This window comes from Dreissena polymorpha, chromosome 6, assembly GCF_020536995.1.
Source record: "Dreissena polymorpha isolate Duluth1 chromosome 6, UMN_Dpol_1.0, whole genome shotgun sequence".
NCBI classification, from domain to species: domain Eukaryota; kingdom Metazoa; phylum Mollusca; class Bivalvia; order Myida; family Dreissenidae; genus Dreissena; species Dreissena polymorpha.
The window spans coordinates 79,347,989-79,367,166 of record NC_068360.1 but is presented as its reverse complement, the minus strand read 5'-3'; the positions used below and the strand labels follow the sequence as shown (position 1 = coordinate 79,367,166).

Genomic DNA, 19,178 nt, shown 5'->3' with positions numbered 1-19,178 from the left:
AGTTATTTTAAGGAAATTATAGTCCCTTCACGAGCACAAAGTTTATTGCATGGCGAAGTTAAATCTACTCACCACTTACATGACGTTAAGTAGTAGATAGGTTTGAGTAACTGGATTTATTTAGTAGCAGTAGATTTTGCCCAAGGGTTATAATAAGTATCAAGAGGTTTCAATGCGTAAATTTGTTAATTTGTCATACTTTACGTATGGTTGAATTGAAAACGCTTTGTGCGTATTTTTAAAGAGAAAACTCTCTTTATAAATACCGGAAAATAATTACTGTTTTTTTTCTAAAAATTGATAATGTTAAAATGTACATATACGATTTAAACTGCATTATGTAGTTTAATGCGTGTATGTGCGACTGGCGTCTTACCGGTAAATGCACGTGCGCGCGATATCGTAGCGCAAGAAGAACGCTATTTCGGCAGTGTGGTAAACACGCGATAGTAAACCAGTTGCGGGTTCGAATCGAAATAAAATCGAACTTAGTAAACACCTGGTACAAAATAAAAGAGCTTTGATTAGATATTTGTGATAGTCAGGCTGTTGGCTTAAAATAAGCCAAAAGGGAGGTAATACAGGTGTGTTGAGATAACTGTTTCGGTACGTTTATTGGAAAAAAAGGAAAACGGCGATGTGGGCATTAAAACCGTCCACCGGAATCATCTGCTGCCGTGTTCCTTCTTACCGATACAGGAAGTACAGCGTGTTTCGTCACCTGAAGTTTCCGACGAGTCCTCCACGGACGTGGATGAACGCACAGGGAAGACGAGTTCCGACAGCAATCAGTCGGAAGATGAAACAGATACACGACGCTCCAAACGGAAGAAAATACCACGGCGCCGCAGCCAACGTCAGACCCGTCGGCCGGCGTGGTTTACATCCGGGGAGTATAAATTGTGATAGGTGTTGTTATGTATTTGCAATAATGATTAAGTACAGTGACAGCATAAATTTAACATGTGTGGATTTGTATTGGAAAGATACACAGCTGTTAACATTCACGATTGAGTATTTAAATACAAATTAGTGTATTATGTTTTTATTTGTCAAATTGTCATTGTTTTCAAATTGAAAATAAACAGTTGCAAACGAAAACGTTAATATTGTGGTTGTCATTATTTTTTTAACAACGATGCTTTCATAAATATTTTGATCACGAGATAAATCAAACCTCGCTTTACAAGCGATGTTTGAATTTTAATAATGTCGAGGACGACATTTTCTTAGAGAGGGGAAATGTGTTGTAGACGTATTTCATTGTTGTAAATATATTTAGTTCATAAATATATTTATTCTGAATGATATTGAAGTAAATTATTTTTTAAAGGAAACATTGCTCTGATTGTTCAATGGTTGGACAGAGTAGATTTTAACTTTAAACAGAATTAGTAGCGTTCTTTTGTAGTAGTTGATTAGTTTTCAGTATGTAGAGACTGGGTAGAAAGGTGAACTGTTTTTACTAACATTTTAATACGTTAATTGGCTTGTCAAGCATGAGTTTATTCACTCAACCACATCCGTGTGCATGAATGACTATTTCGAATGTCATTCTTTGCATATCATTCATGCTGTCAACCTGTATGTTTATGATATTAAATCATAAATATAATATATTTAGGTAAATATGCATTTTATACATCTTTTATATTCATGTCGGTCGGTTGTATTATTGTAATTATTTTGTTTTAATAGTTGTATTTGTGTATTAATTCAGTTGGTATCTTACCGTCGGAACACATCATTTTATATATAATTGAAATGTATACTTATTATAAGAATGTCATTCTTTGCATATCATTCATGCTGTCAACCTGTATGTTTATGATATTAAATCATAAATATAATATATTTAGAAACCCAAACGTGTTGTTCGAAGAAAGAACCCTAAACGCCCATACGGCAACATAAGTAAACATCGTGTGATTAATAAGACCCCAAAAAAGATATGTAAAAAGTAGTATATCGGATTGCCGATACGATATTATATCACAGTAACGTGTATAAGAAATTTCTTGTATACATTACATCCTCGTTATTACATCCTCGTTAAATGATATAAAAAGACCACTGCGACAGCTTGTTCATGTATTTTTATAATGTAATCTAAATTTAAGACAAAAAATGTTGGACGGCTTCCAATAATACACATCAGTCGTGTTCTGAGAAAACTGGGCTTAATGCATGTGCGTTAGGTGTCCTCCCAGATTAGCCTGTACAGTCCGCACAGGCTAATCAGGGACGACACTTTCCGCTGAAAGTAGATTTTCGGTAAAAAGGGACTTCCTCTAAACGAAAAATACCATTAAAGCGGGAAGTGTCGTCCCTGATTAGCCTGTGCGGACTGCACAGGCTAATCTGGGATGACAATATTCGCACATGCATTAAGCCCAGTTTTCTCAGAACGACGCTCATATACAGCAGTATAAGACTAGTTTTAACTGACCGATATGTCTCACTGACCGATATGTCTCACTGACCGATATCTCTCATTGCTGATTGGCTATTTTGACATCCGTATACATAGAAACTGTTGGCAAAATAACCTAAAAATGATATTAGTATCGACTTGAAGGGACTAATTTGAGCATTTTGAGTTTGTAATCAGACCCCTTGAATTAAAAGATTGAAAAATTCAAATTAGATTACTCCTGTATAATACAAAATAAAGGAATTGTAAAAATAGAATAGCCCCCCGCCTACTTAATCAGAAGGCCTTGCGGTCATGGCGGTAAGACAATCTCGACACTTAACAAGCTAACACCAACGTGGCTTCTTTAACGCGATATTCCGGATGATTTTATGAAAATTAAATTTCCCTCTACACACGGTTAAAGGGCTTTGTGTCATTTATTAATTATGCCAAAGCAAAGTTTTTTTTAATTAACATTAGCCTTTATAACGGGTATTTCGGTAAGTCAAACACGCTCCTAGACGCTTCTACGGGTACCGAAATAACCGATGTATAGCAAATCGTATTATAACATCGATTTCGTTTAGATATACACACGTAAACGCTTTTCGCCGCCGTTATTACATATACCCATATATAATAAAAAATACAATACAATAAACGACAATTTAAATAAGTTCTTACCTTAGTGTTGTTGCCTTTCGCGTAATTGTTAGTAAGGCAATGCTTGGATACGCTATGTTTTGTACCTCAAGAAAAATAATGTCAAAATATAACGTTTCTATGGTTATGACATCTGACAATACACCGTGTATTGGTATACTTGCCATTAACAGAATCACGCTGGGTATGCGGATACTTTGATAACAGATGGCACTTCGATACCAGATAACAACAAAAGCCACGCGCGAGAGGTAAGTTCCTCATGTTTTTTTTTTAAGTTGTATCATAAAGATTAGTTTTTTACACAAGGCGGATGGTCGAGTTTATAACTGGTGTATCCTTTTTTATATTGGAAAGAAAAAAAATCACGGAAGAATGGTGGATTTTTCTCCCAAAAGTAGAAAATTCGGTTTAAAAACAGCATGAACTGGATGAACAGTAAACATTTCAACAAAATAAAACTACTTAGAAATATTTCAAGAAATTGTTTGATATTCCAGCATGTAGGGTAAGTAGAGGGAAAACTAGGCTTCTGGGACAGAACCGTTTCCCATCCGTTTCCCATCCGTTTCCCATCCGTGTCCCAGGAAATTCTATATATAAATGTATAATATCTTTTTCAAGATATTATATATCCCCCAGGAAATTCTATATATATATAAATGTATAATATCTTTTTCAAGATATTACATATTTCCGAAAAGTCAAGCTCGGGGCGGCATCCCATTCGCAAACGCGGCGGCTCGAGGACTTTTGACCACTACCATTATTCGTGATTTTTACAAAAAAAAAAAAAATGAAAAATGACTTAAGTATTTTTTTTACTATATAAAATGGATGACCAAACGGTACAAGAATTGATTCAACGGCGTATTCAGCAAATTGAAAATCCACCACCACCAAATGAGCATTTAAATAAAGTTTTACAAAAATTTCAACATGATCAAAAAAGAATGAATACTCGAAAAGCTATACGTTTAAAATCTAAGAAAAACAGTTGTCTCTATAAAAATCATCCTGTACTTGATTTTAAAAAGGATTAAGGTCCATTTCCAAACCCTCACTTGGGTATGAAAATGACTATTATAAATCTATTAGGCTTTTATTGTCAACCCATGAATTAAACGATTCGGGATATCCAAGCCACTTGACTAACGACTTGTCCCCGCGTTTTTGAATAACTTTTTCAATTCTATATACTTTTTGACTTGTTTTTTGTAGTTCTTGTTCATAAAACGTACCCTGTATTTCCTCATCATTATAATCAGTGATTTTATACGTTGGCGGATCTGTATATTGAACTTGTGACACTGTAAACACCTCCTCAGTCCATCTCGGTGTATATCCTTTTTCAAATATTCCCTTTTTCTTATTTATTCTTACCTTATCGCCGACTTCAAATATTGGCTTACCGTACTTGTGTGGGTGTTTGGAGTAAATATTATTTTGACGTGTTTTCTTGAGGTACATAACATAGCGTATCCAAGCATTGTCTTACTAACAATTACGCGAAAGGCAACAACACTAAGGTAAGAACTTATTTAAATTGTCGTTTATTGTATTGTATTTTTTATTATATATGGGTATATGTAATAACGGCGGCGAAAAGCGTTTACGTGTGTATATCTAAACGAAATCGATGTTATAATACGATTTGCTATACATCGGTTATTTCGGTACCCGTAGAAGCGTCTAGGAGCGTGTTTGACTTACCGAAATACCCGTTATAAAGGCTAATGTTAATTAAAAAAAACTTTGCTTTGGCATAATTAATAAATGACACAAAGCCCTTTAACCGTGTGTAGAGGGAAATTTAATTTTCATAAAATCATCCGGAATATCGCGTTAAAGAAGCCACGTTGGTGTTAGCTTGTTAAGTGTCGAGATTGTCTTACCGCCATGACCGCAAGGCCTTCTGATTAAGTAGGCGGGGGGCTATTCTATTTTTACAATTCCTTTATTTTGTATTATACAGGAGTAATCTAATTTGAATTTTTCAATCTTTTAATTCAAGGGGTCTGATTACAAACTCAAAATGCTCAAATTAGTCCCTTCAAGTCGATACTAATATCATTTTTAGGTTATTTTGCCAACAGTTTCTATGTATACGGATGTCAAAATAGCCAATCAGCAATGAGAGATATCGGTCAGTGAGACATATCGGTCAGTGAGACATATCGGTCAGTTAAAACTAGTCTTATACTGCTGTATATGAGCGTCGTTCTGAGAAAACTGGGCTTAATGCATGTGCGAATATTGTCATCCCAGATTAGCCTGTGCAGTCCGCACAGGCTAATCAGGGACGACACTTCCCGCTTTAATGGTATTTTTCGTTTAGAGGAAGTCCCTTTTTACCGAAAATCTACTTTCAGCGGAAAGTGTCGTCCCTGATTAGCCTGTGCGGACTGTACAGGCTAATCTGGGAGGACACCTAACGCACATGCATTAAGCCCAGTTTTCTCAGAACACGACTGATGTGTATTATTGGAAGCCGTCCAACATTTTTTGTCTTAAATTTAGATTACATTATAAAAATACATGAACAAGCTGTCGCAGTGGTCTTTTTATATCATTTAACGAGGATGTAATAACGAGGATGTAATGTATACAAGAAATTTCTTATACACGTTACTGTGATATAATATCGTATCGGCAATCCGATATACTACTTTTTACATATCCTTTTTGGGGTCTTATTAATCACACGATGTTTACTTATGACATGACTATGTCTTGCAGTACTGCGCGCACTTTTGTCAAGGATACTTGTTTTTCGCATTTGTCAATTATAGAGGCGTGAGTACTTATGTGATTGGCACCTTAAATGGGTTTACGCATTGATATCGGGAAAATAAGGTGTCCTCACATTTAAACTCGAATCAGTTTATAAAACTTGTAGAAAATATATTGAACAAAAATGACTTTTCGTGTGAATACTAACTGTTATCAACGAAAAAATACATTATGTACACTTTCAGTCAGTAGAATATAACGGTGTTGTAAATTCTTTTGCAACCAACGAAAAATGATCGCATACAGTGCTTATACAGTGCTTATACAGTGCTTATACAGTACGCGTAAAAAGGATACTCGTTGATATTTGTACATCCATAAGAAAAAACATCACCGTCGTTTAATTACCCATTTAAAAACTCATTTCGATTATGAACGTTAAATGAATTTCCCATCGCTGTAAAGCAATATGAAAACTCTCAAATCAATGTAAAAAATCTAATAACGTTCGCAATATCGTCGTTTACTAGCCTATTAACAACTCTTTCAAGTTATGATGCAAGGTTACTATTTCATGGTGATGTCATTTATGGTTATATTGTTTCACATATTTATGTATATTCGGTTCGGTTTTCTGTAGAAATGTTGCATCTCTCATTGAGCAACTTAAGTTAAGATTTCACTGGTCGTGAATAGCAATCCCGGAATAAAAACACACCATAAACTAGCCACGAATTGTTTGATAATTCCATGTATTTTAATGGGTACTATGACATCAGATCTTCTAGATTACTAGCAGGATCTTCCGGGTCTGATTACAACATATTCTTCATAGTACTTTCAGTCATTTGTGTTAAGTCGTTGAGGTGTATTTTAGATTAATACTTCAAGCTCATATTTCCATAATATTTTCCTTGAAGTATACAATAACACGTGCATCTTTTTTAAATTTTTAACCCATTTATGCCTAGTGGACTCTCCCATCCTTCAAATTGGATCAATTTATTTCCAAAATTAGGGATTGATAGTATATTTATTTCTATATGTAGAATATTTCTTACAAAAATTCCAATAAGCAAACAGCGCTGACCCTGATGAGACGCCGCATCGGCGTCTCATCTGGGTCTACGCTGTTTGCCAAGGCCTTTTTTCTAGACGCTAGGCATACATGGGTTAAGGGATGTTTCACAGTTTTGCAAAATAAACATTGTCAAAGATAAAAAAAGAAGCATTCAAATAAGCAAAATACCAAGTGACTTAGAAAAATGTTAAAACTTATTTTTCTTGTATTGATAACCATCAATTAAGATAATACAATGTATACAGCGTTTGTAACCCTTTTTATTGACAAATAAGCAAAAACGTGTATTACATTACGCTTCAACTGTGTTTCATATTCAAATGTATGAGCGATGTGGTGGTATTGCGTTACGTTTTGCTTGTGGGGGGCACGGAGTCGATCCCTGTGGTAGTCACATTTTTAGTTGATCTATTTTCTATTTTTCCTATAATCATATTGAAACAATTCCAAATATCACAGGTCTAATAATAAAATAATTAAATGATTTCTTTTTCAAAAACACTAAAATGTATACACGTTCCTCTGGTTGTGTTTAGATATCATTATTACGGAACAATGAATAAATTACGCACAATTTCCATTTTTTGCTGCAAAGTATCTCTAACTCGCCATTGGTTGCCTTAAAATTTTCCTTTTTTCCTTTCCTGTATCAATTCCTGTTTATATAATTCAAGTAGTACAATTCTGGAGTTATTATTTGTGTAATTTAAAATCAATATAGCCCATTCATGCGAGAATAAACGATATACAGGTTTAAGAAACAAAGTATGTTATTCAAACATTCAACCTGATGTACTCGCTACTTGATTCTTAATGAAATTATCTCAGTATTGTATACTTATTGATTCAAACATCGTTTTTCAAGTATTTGGTTTCAAACACGGCACGTCTAGCATTTCACTGCGTGCAATTATGAAAAGGATGTGCGTTATTAGACGTGTGTTTCATCCACATCCCGATACTATGTAAAACAATGCGCACGTGGTACATGATACCTGCCGTATATATAAGACCATGTTACCTAATAAAGCGCATTGGCTCGGCTGTCAGTTTTTACAATTGAACGCACGTTATACAACGTAGGAAGTAACATGATTTCAGATGTTAATTTCAAAACTTTTAGATACTGCGGAATAGCTGAAATGTAGTTTTCCAATTTGCCATTTCTTCATTTTTTTTAAATACGCAAAAATCTTGTTTTTACTTTTGACAAACTGAATTTTGTTACAGTGCAATAACCGCACTGATCACATCGAATAACGCTGGAAAGAAAAGACGTTAACGCTTACGCTGAGGAATATAGTGGCTGACGTAATGGGCGTTGAACAGTCGCACGAGACCCACCCGTCCTATACAAAGGACTATCTGGATGGATGCAGGTGCGTGATAGATTTCATTTGTAAAATATATTTATATTTAGCTTATAAACAACAATTTGGAGTTACAAGGGTGTGATGTTTCCTCTTTTAAGCTTTCCTTCATTTCTATGTCAAAATAATTTGACAAGTATTTCTTAACTTTGTTGGACCTATTTACAAATGTATAGTTGAGTTGAACATTGCACGGAAGGCAGGCACTTTCCTCCTATGAGATGGTTCTTGAATCACACCATTAAAATATGGTCGACATGGATAGTTTATTCAGTTCATTGTAGACATTGTGTCGTAGCCTGAATGAACACTAAAAATATATAGGTCAGTAATTTATATCCTAAGGGTCTAGGCACTGTATGGTAAGTTGGGTAACCTCAAGCGAACATTTTGTTCCGGCTTATGCATACTGACGGAAATTATTTCCCGCATTGGAGGTCATGTGACTATTAAATGGGCGCCTTCCACAGTTTCCCTTTTTTAATTATGTCTGGGTATTTTCGCTTGCGTACACAAATTTGGGTTTTAATTTGACCTAAGCGTCCACATTGATACGATATGTAGGTACGTGGTAATTACCTATCTACAACACGATCATCATTATTTCCAATTGCCAATATATTGCCAGAGGCCCTGATATAAATAAATTGACACTGATAGATTTCACTCGATTGACATGTATGTGTATTTAATAATAATATATTTAAATGTGGAGTGTGTATTTTTATCAAAGAGTTTGTGTCCTTATGCCATATTTATATCACAACGGTCTTAATTTATATTCGAAGTATCGAACGAAACCTCATTGTTTACATGCAGACAAAGAATGACATTTGAGGAAAAAATGACAATAACTGAATACGTGGTTTTTATTACAATTAGCGACACATGCTTGTTATTACAATTAGAACTATAACTTTCAGTTTGGAAATATTTCGGCTGTTTATTGGCAATAATAGCAACGTGCAAAATGTTAAACATTATATAAAAATATATAGCTACTGCTCATGTATTCGCTTAGAAGTAGACTTTAAACATTTGCTTAGGAGTACATTACCTTCACAACGATTTTTCTAGGTATCACAAACTTTTTTTTATCAGTTCAATCTTTTACTATTTATCATTATTAATAGTTATTAAAATACAAAGTATGTTTTATGTATATCAACCATATCAGCCGCAGTTAACCCCTTAGATAAGAATACTGCATTAATTTATATAATTATCAGTTAAAAGCAGAACCTCGGGAAATATTGTCAGGTGGAAATAATTATTAACATCGAGATCTGAGCACAAGATATGTAATTCTATCGTTAAAGATTACTTTAAAGGGATATGTTCACGGTGTCGAGCACACTCAGTTCGATACAACTGTCACATATAGCAGCTGTTCGCATGCGCTTGCGGGTGTCGATTCGCAGATGCTTGTAATATTCATCATGCACGGTTTAACCAATTTACGTCAGATATGTATTATCAGGTATGTGTATTATATAGCTTCAACTTCAATGTCACACTTAGCATTTAAAGGTACAATTTGAGAAGGATACAGCTTGTCCAATCGTTACTTATAATTTATTTTGCAATTAAAAGATCCTAAAATATTCATCATAAAGAGTCGGTGTGCTGCATATAAAGCCCGTGTCCTTGAATACAAGGCCATGATCACCCTTGTAGATCCACGGTCAAATGGGTATAAAACAAAGGACCGTATCTCTGGCTTAGAGGTCAAGGTCGGTCGCACAACGTTTTCGGACAGTTACATTGATCATTATTTCAATAATTAAAAAAACAACATGAATGCTTTTACAATGTGGAGACGTGTGTCTCATGAATCCGTGCGATTAAGACAAGTCTTTTATTCCGGATGCCCTTATTTAAATCTTTATTTCTTTTTTTTCAATTTACTGTTGTTGTTTTTTTAAAGCGGCATTTAACAGCACATACATGTGGACAAGTCTTTTTAGGAAATACTGTTGAGAATTGTCTCACACCTCACAAACTTGTAAAAGTTAAAGGCGAAGACATCATTGGTTAAACTGCCATTCGCATTATGAATTGTGAAACGTCCGTTGAGTTACACGTAATATTGTTGTAAAAAACTGCCAATGCAATTAGTCAACGAACTCTGCAAACTCTATAGAAAGTAAATATTAAATTAATGCGGTGGTACACATTATTCATACACAAACAAAGCGTTAGCAAACAATCCTGAGGCGAACGGTAAACCGGATGTTGACCCTAGCCTCTTTAACCTTTGTATTGATAATGCCCTTAACTACCTATCAAAATACAATCTCTTGCACGACGGTTACATTACATTCACTGCTAAAAAGAAACCCATCTCATACCATGATATCTTATATCAGTCATAATTCATTATTATAAAATTGATATGGTTTTCTTATGTTAAGAAACCAACATACATAAATACGTCGAAGCAATGCCTAACGTCACTCAATAAAAAATATGTACAATTGTTTACATTTGTGAAGTGCGTGGAATTATTCCATCTGTGTAAATGGGCAATAAAATAGTTCCAAAGAGTTGCATTAAAACTCACAAGTTATTGCACGATTTATCGTAATTTAAAAGTCATATTTCTTAATTTAATGCATGCGATCTTAATATCCACTCAAATATACATTGAATGCGTTTGTTCGGTTTTACCTATTTGGTAGACAAAATGGCATGCTGAGCCTTACGCAGAGGTGTTTGTGAGAGCAATGAACGACAACTGCGTGGAGATTGATCAAAATATGGTAAAAGGTCGATCACTGATTTATGAGTCGAGGTCGTTTTAAACCGAAAAGGCTATACAATGTAATATAATGATATAAGAGTTAAAATAACTCGACGATGTCATTTCCATTTTTGATAGAACACAACTTGAACAACGACTAAATATCACTTCATGTACCTCCGCTATCTCGAAAGTTTCAACTGTTTTTTTTTTATATTTTTTTATCACAACGCTCAAATGTGTCCCGCATATCTGTATGTCACTGGACCGTCCGTCTGTCTGTAAGATCACTGGGAACTTTGGTCAGACGAACGCCGTGTTTCATTCAGACTGACATATTCGCAGAACTAGCTTAAAGTACGTTAATAAACCGGAAAAATATGCAGCGTTTCATTAATATAAAATAGGTTTCAGAAGTTCTAAAAGGGTGGTGTAATGTATTTATTTACAACCGTCATGGTTTTGTGGATCATATGTCATTCTGGCTCACAATCAGACGACATATATACACGTATTTAGCCGATTATATAACTTTGCTTCGCCATAGTCCAAAAGTCGGTAGATTTTCTTTGATTATTCGCAATCTTTTCTGAAATAATCGTGAACGCGCATCTTTATTATCGTACAATATCACTTGAGGAAAGCTTAAAAATCCCTATTGACCATTCTTTATTTTATTAATTTGAGTTAATTTAGCAGATATGCTCGAATGTAACATAAAATGTCTCAAATAATTAATAGTCATTTTGGTTAATTTAATTGATATGATTGAAAACTCAATCTGGAAAACCTAACAAGTTTATGGTAGGCAATAACAATTAGAGTCGGTCGATGTAGTGGAGGCAAAAACTGTTCTACAACAAGACGCCACACGATTCATTTCCCAATATGTGGATATTTATGTGTTGCCTCCCTTTTCGACGCTAATCCGGAATTATTAGCTAACCTATCATTATTTAGTTTTTGAAACAAACTTGTTATGTCTTATTTGACTTATGGTTAAAATTAAGAGCTCACGGATAATGAACACAGCCGCGCGCGATTACATTCTTTGCGCGAGCAACATAACTTCCAGTTGTTGGAATTCGATGCGACATGCCCAGCAAACACCTTCCACTTTTATGACATTTTCAGTTTCTGGGAATTCTGAAATAAACATAAATGCTTTGTATGCGGAAAGTCCCCCCCCCCTCGGACAATACAATGATGATTGTACAGTCGGCTCCATGATAACAATATACGCCCGGGCATTAAGCTTCGGTTTCCGACGCCACGCCACACGTTTTTTTTTTGCATTTGCAGGTATTGGGCGGATTTCGAGAAGGAGTATTTCGCCAAGGGAACTTACCGCTACGCGTTCCGGGGAACAGTGCACGGGCATGGCCCACGTGACGGAAGTATCTGCGTTGCGAAGGTCTTAAAACGGAAGTACGCCAAATACTTCGACAGATGGCGTCCTGACTTCAACGCCAGCGTCAAGGCTCATTATTTCGCCACGATCTTCACGCGTAACGTGCTTCCACAACTACGAAAATTCGTTTCAACGACCGAAATTGAGTTCATCATTCCGTTGATCGCGAAAATGGATTCTATTTCTCATTTCAAAGTGCTCGGTTTGTTTTCCGTTAACGAGGACACTACGTACGTCACGCCGTACGAGTACGTCGCCATCGAGCCGTATCTGTACGGTCAGTTTGAGAAATTCAACTCCAACGGGGGCTTTGAGGACTTCAGTGCTTTTTGTACTTAACACGTTCAGTCACTGGACGTGGCAGGCGAGCGGACACAAGTTCCTCGTATGCGACCTCCAGGGAGTACAGAACGGCCGAAAGTACATTCTGACAGACCCTTGCATCCACTCTGTTGACGGGCGCTTCGGGATGACGGACCTCGGCGTGGTGGGGATGGAGAAGGTACTTTCGAATCATGTCTGTAACGCCATGTGCTATGCTCTGGCTCTGGAGAACCCCATGGCAGGGCTGCGCCTCGGCGCCCGGAAGTCCCAAGCCACCGCCTACGTGTTCGAGCTGTCGGAGAGTGACATCTACCGCGCTAACGAGGCTCGCACGCACTACTTCACACTAATTGAATCCGTTGTTCAATGACGACAAGAATAAGGAACGACGAATTAATAATATACGAAACTACTTTCGCCTAAACACAAAGTATTGTGTTTATTATCCTTCAGTTTGTGCAGACAGTCAATGTTTGTGATGTTGTTGTGCAATCTATAGGAATGCAAGAGGTGTGTGCAGGAATCAATTTTTTGAAAGTTTTAAGTTTAACTTGATGGAAGTATAGACAGGAAAAATCGATGGTCGTGTTCGTTTTTTTGGCATAATATTTCCAAAACGCACGCTGATTTTTCCACGTCAGGTGATAAATCCAAACCGCATAACGTTGGGCGGCTTTGTACTGCGAGCGAGTATTAATAACTCAGTGTTTATAATGACAGTATTTATAAAGGCAATTTGCTCTATTAAATGAGCGCTTGCAATCCGTCCTCAAGGCCCATTTTCTCATTTTCTTTGTCTGAACAAAACTTTTTCAGTGACTTGATGCTGAACCTTGAAGGCTGTGCTTTTTAAATTTATTCATTTGGGTTGAATTTTGTATTTCTCGGAATGCATGTTTGTTTATAGCGACCATTGCAATTCATTTCATATAATTTTAAGAAAGTGTATGACAATCTTATAATTATTTTAAAACATTATAGACAAGACAAGACCAGACACTTAATTGAGACTTGTACTTGTATTATAAAAGCAAATATTTGATAAATATTATTATGTCCATTTCAATAAAATGTGTGCTGATTTCAGGAACGTAGGTTGATGACAATACACGTTTATGTTCTACCCACAGTTCGTACAACCATGTCGTAATTACTGTAAAATCATTTGAGTCGCGTTCTGAGAAAACTGGACATAATACATGCGCGTAAAGTGTCGTCCCAGATTAGCCTGTGTAGTCCGCACAGGCTAATCAAGGAAGACACTTTCCGCCTAAATTGGATTTTGCTTAGAAGAGACTTCATTTAAACGAAAAATGTCATAAAAGCGGAAAGTGTAGTCCCTGATTAGCCTGTTCGGTCTGCACAGGCTAATCTGGGACGACACTTTTCGCACAAGCATTAACCCTAGTTTTCTCAGAACGCAGATCATTTGTATTCGTTGGCATGAACTTGTCTGAATTTTTTTTAACGACTTAATCGTGGGCAATGATTGGTTTCCGATTTGGAAAAAAAACGGAATTTGCGTCAATCATTTTTAAATGTGCTTGAAAAGTTGTCTTAAGTTCGTGGATTAACATATAAAATATAAAATAGACCACTGCTTATGTACTTAAAATATTTGTCACACTTCTTTTTTTTTAACGACCACATTTGACAAATAAAACAGTTGTGCTACATAATCACTATAATTATAATATGATTAAAAATAATAGAATATAAAAAAATGAGATTCGGTATCGCATCATGTTTTTTTTAAAATAGAAATTCTAATAAAATGCAACTTAGAGTAAAGTTTGATTCTTGAGCCAAGAATTTTTCAACGTTCAGGTGCACCTATTATATTTGTCGTTATCGGTGTTTTATTACAAAATGTTCCCCATACAAAAGTCGATAAAAAATACATATGATGTGTGCGGTTTTGTTATGTACTTAATGTGTTTTAATTGAAAAATGTGTGTTTTATGGAGGAGTGAGGAATATTTTAATATACATGCAATAGAAAATTTGAAGATGTATGTTATACTTGCCTGCGATAAATCTAATAATATGTAACGACTATGATTTTATTTATATGCTATTAAACGCAAGTATATGCTTTGAAGATTTTGTGTTGTTATTTTATAAATATTTGGTCGGGTTGGGCAGTAAAATGTTTTAAATATTTTTTTTCGTATTGGGCAGTAAAATATTTGTGTCTAAAATAACTGCATAGTTTCTACTACTACTACACAACTACTGCTACTACTACTTTAACTACTACGACTTCTACTACTACTACTACAAATACTACTACTACTACTACTAGTAGAAGTAGTAGTAAAAGTAGCAGTAGTAGAAGTAGCAGTAGTATTAGAAGTAGTAGAAGTAGTAGTAGTAGTAGTAGTAGTAATAGTAGTAGTAGTAGTAGTAGTAGTAGTAGTTGTAGTAGTAGTAGTAGAAGTAGTAGTAGTAGTAGTAGTAGTAGTAGTAGTAGTAGTAGTAGTAGTAGTAGTAGTAGTAGTAGTAGTAGAAGTAGTAGTAGTAGTAGTAGTAGTAGTAGAAGTAGTAGTAGTAGTAGTAGTAGTAGTAGTATTAGTAGTAGTAGTAGAAGTAGAATAGCAGCAGCAGGAAATTTTTTTAATTAACTTTGTTCAAAATGATAACACATTTTCTGTGCAATATTCATGCTCATGCGTCTGTAAAGCATTCTTTTACAGTAGTGGTGGCAGAAATGGCAGTAATAGTAGTAATAGTATTATTAGCAGCAGCAGCAGCAGCAGTAGTAGTAGTAAAAGTGGTGAGTGTAGAATTAGAAGTAGTAGTAGTAGTAGAAGTAGTAGTAGTAGTAGTAGTAGTAGTAGTAGTAGTAGTAGTAGTAGTAGTAGTAGTAGTAGCAGTAGTAGAAGTAGTAGTAGTAGTAGTAGTAGTAGTAGTAGTAGTAGTAGTAGTAGTAGTAGTAGTAGTAGTAGTAGTAGTAGTAGTAGTAGTAGTAGTAGTAGTAGTAGTAGTAGTAGTAGTAGTAGTAGTAGTAGTAGTAGTAGTAGTAGTAGTAGTAGTAGTAGTATTAGAAGTAGAAGTAGTAGTAGTAGTAGTAGTAGTAGTAGAAGTAGTAGTAGTAGTAGTAGTAGTAGTAGCAGTAGTAGTAGTAGTAGTAGTAGTAGTAGTAGTAGTAGTAGTAGTAGTAGTAGTAGTAGTAGTAGTAGTAGTTGTAGTAGTAGTAGAGTAGCAGCAGCAGCAGCAGCTGCAGCAGCAGCAGCAGCAGCAGCAGTCAGTAGTAGTAGTAGTAGTAGTAGTAGTAGTAGTAGTAGTAGTAGTAGTAGAAGTAGTAGTAGTAGTAGTAGTAGTAGTAGTAGTAGCAATAGTAGAAGTAGTAGAAGTACTAGTAGTTGTAGTAGTAGTAGTAGTAGTAATAGTAGTAGTAGTAGAAGTAGCCTGCTTTGACCAGATATATGTATATGCGTACAGAATATTTACACTTGTTACGCAAAATTTGTTTGGCTGACTAACTCGGGATCTCGAGATAACGACAATATTTGCTCTTTTTTAGAAAAAAGAGGATTGCTTTTTTCTATTTCGAGATCTAGAGATCCCGACTTAGCTATCTCGTAGCCACGAGATAGAAAAAAGAGGAGTGCTTTTTTGTCTATTTCGAGATCTCGAGATCCAGACTTAGCTAACTCGTGGCCACGAGAAAGAAAAAAGAGGAGTGAATGTCACCTTTATGCCACCGTAGGTTTGTTTTATCCCCCACACTGTATAAAACAATGCGAAATGTGGTACATGATACCTGTCGTGTATATAAAGTCTGTGACTTAATTAGCCGCGTTCTTAGAAAACTGGGCTTCAAGTGTCATTCCGGATTAGCCTGTGCAGTCCACAAAGGCTAATCAGGGACGACACTTTCAGCTTTTATGGTATTTTAAGTTTCAAGGAAGTCCCTCCTTACCGAAAATCAAGTTTAGGCGGAAAGTGTCGTCCCTGATAAGCCTGTTCGGACAGCACAGGCTAATCTGGGATGACACTTTACGCACATGCGTTAAGCCCAGTTTTCTCAGAACAAGGCTAAAATAAAGCGCATTTGCTCGGCTGTCAGTTTGCACAATTGACCGCATGTTATAGGAAGTTAAAACAAATGTCGATATAAATTGCAAAACTGTTCGATAGTGCGGGATCATTACAATTTAATTTGAATATTCAGCAATTAATTGTTCTTTTAATTAATAAAAAATCAAATAATTGTATTTATGTGCTATGACCGCATTGACCACACCAAAGAACGCTGAAAATTAAACAACTTACGTCACGGAACATTGTTGCTGACGTCATGGGCGTTGAAAAGTCGCACGAGATCCACCCATCCTATACAAAGGACTATCTGGATGGATGCAGGTGCATGCTATATTCTATTTGAAAATATATACATAATTGTTTATCAGCTAATAAGCAACAATTTGTAGTTAAAGTGTTTTGATTTTTCCTCTTTTTAGCTGATTTTCTTACTTTTTATGTCAAAATACTTTTACAAATAGATCTGATATTTGCTAGATCTTATATCTATGTGAAGAGTTAAGTTGAACTTTGTTAAAGGGATCTTTTCACGTTTTGGTAAATTGACAAAATTTAAAAAGTTGTTTCAGATTCGCAAATTTTCGTTTCAGTTATGATATTTGTGAGTAAACAGTAATACTGAACATTTATCATGGTCTAATATAGCGTTATAATTCATCTTTTGACCATTTAAAAACCTGAAAATTATAAAGCGTTGCAAAGCGAAACGATTGAATAATTTGGAGAGTTTTGTTGTTGTCGTTTAATTTTGTGAAACTACGAAGATTGCTTATATGAAGTATAAAATACGTCTTTTATTCATATCTGGCAGGATGGCCGAGCGGTCTGATTGGTTTTTACTCCAGGACTCCGGGTGTCACTGGTTCGAGCCATGCGGCGGGCTGCTTTTTTCCTTTCTAAATTTTATTCTAGATTTTTTACTGGAGCTTTTTAGATCCAATGTTTACATTTATCAATATAAAGCATTTAATGACAAACTTCAAAACATACTAAAATCTGTGAAAAGGCCCCTTTTAGGGGTGGGGGTGGGGTGGGGGTGGGGTGGGGGGGGTGGGGGTTGCGGCCTTTTCCTCTATTAATGTTTTTCTTGAATCACACCCCTGAATTATGGGGCTGGGAAATATAACAACGAGGGAGTTTTTTTATTAGGATAAAACGATGACCTTAATTATTTCGATTCTTACACGATATTACTGTGTTTGCGCGTGAAAGGAGAGGTATATATCATTGTGTAATGCTTAGAGTCAGGGATCCTTTTTGATTCTATAGTGGATTGTATAAGGAAAGTTATTGTGTGCGTCCAAAGTTAAAGAAATATCGACAAGTATTACAAAAACCCATACTTACAGAAATATCAGCAAGCATTACGATACCATATTATGGAAATGGTAAAGGTTTCTCATATCCGCTTTCAGTTACCGTTTTGAACAAGCTCTTTACTTTTTGTTCAGTGTAAACGTAACCTGCATTTAGTTGCAATTACGTGAAAATAACATGGACCATTTTTATATAAATATGTATAATCATATGAACCTGATTTAAATATATTTCGGATTTATATCCTGTTATTTTTTCATTTATCTATTAAATCAAGTTTGCATTCGCCTGATTATTGCAACAAACCCATTATGAGTTGAAGTGTCATATAAATTATATTAAACAGAAAAGACGGATGTCAATAAAGACTTAATTGAAAATGAAAAATGAGTCAGTCATATGTACCGTAATGCCCGTTCGTGTGTATCATCTCCATACCATTGCTTGTTTCAAGCCCTGTCTGATTTTCTCCATCAGAAAAAGCAACATAGTTTGAAATGTTGAGTTTATTCAGGCACACATTTCCTTTAATTGAAATAGCCTTTAAATAGAAAGTTTGAAGTCTCCAGATCAAACATTATTTTTGGTGCGTATTATTATTTTTTAATGTTGAGTTTGCGATTACTTTTTGTAAAATTCGATTAAATATAAAAAATAATTTAACATATGAAGAAAGACAGATTGAAAATTGAGTTTGAATTTTTCTGTAATTGGTATTTATTTTGTTTAGATGTAAGCGGAAATATTATTTTGTTGGCCACGGAATATGATGTTGTTTTTTGAACCGCCATTGTTTTATTGTTGTAAAAATATGAATTAAAAAGGCAGGAAGGTAGTTCTCCTTTTATATTGGTAGACATTGGATTTTCACATGTTTACAAAATTGTCACCATATTTCTTGACGTTTTTTTGTGCACAACTCTCGAACTCCATCACAAATAAGGTAGACCTGGATAATTTATTTAGTGAATTGTAAACATGAAGTTTCCGAATCGGAGTTATTACTCAAAATAAATTAGTAATTTATATCCTAAGGGTCTAGGCACTGTATATATAGGTCAGTAATTAATATC

The 19,178-nt window shown here is 35.3% G+C and overlaps 1 protein-coding gene across 1 annotated transcript in view; it reads left to right on the top strand.

The window, feature by feature from the left end:
• The window catches only part of LOC127835053 (uncharacterized), a 443,836-nt gene extending 429,053 nt beyond the window's left edge, over positions 1–14,783 (top strand). Inside the window, exon 3 of the transcript XR_008028323.1 lies at positions 12,309–14,783. The gene's annotated coding sequence lies outside the window, so the exon portion shown is untranslated. The remainder of the gene's footprint in view (positions 1–12,308) is intronic.
• The last annotated feature ends 4,395 nt before the right edge of the window (positions 14,784–19,178 follow it).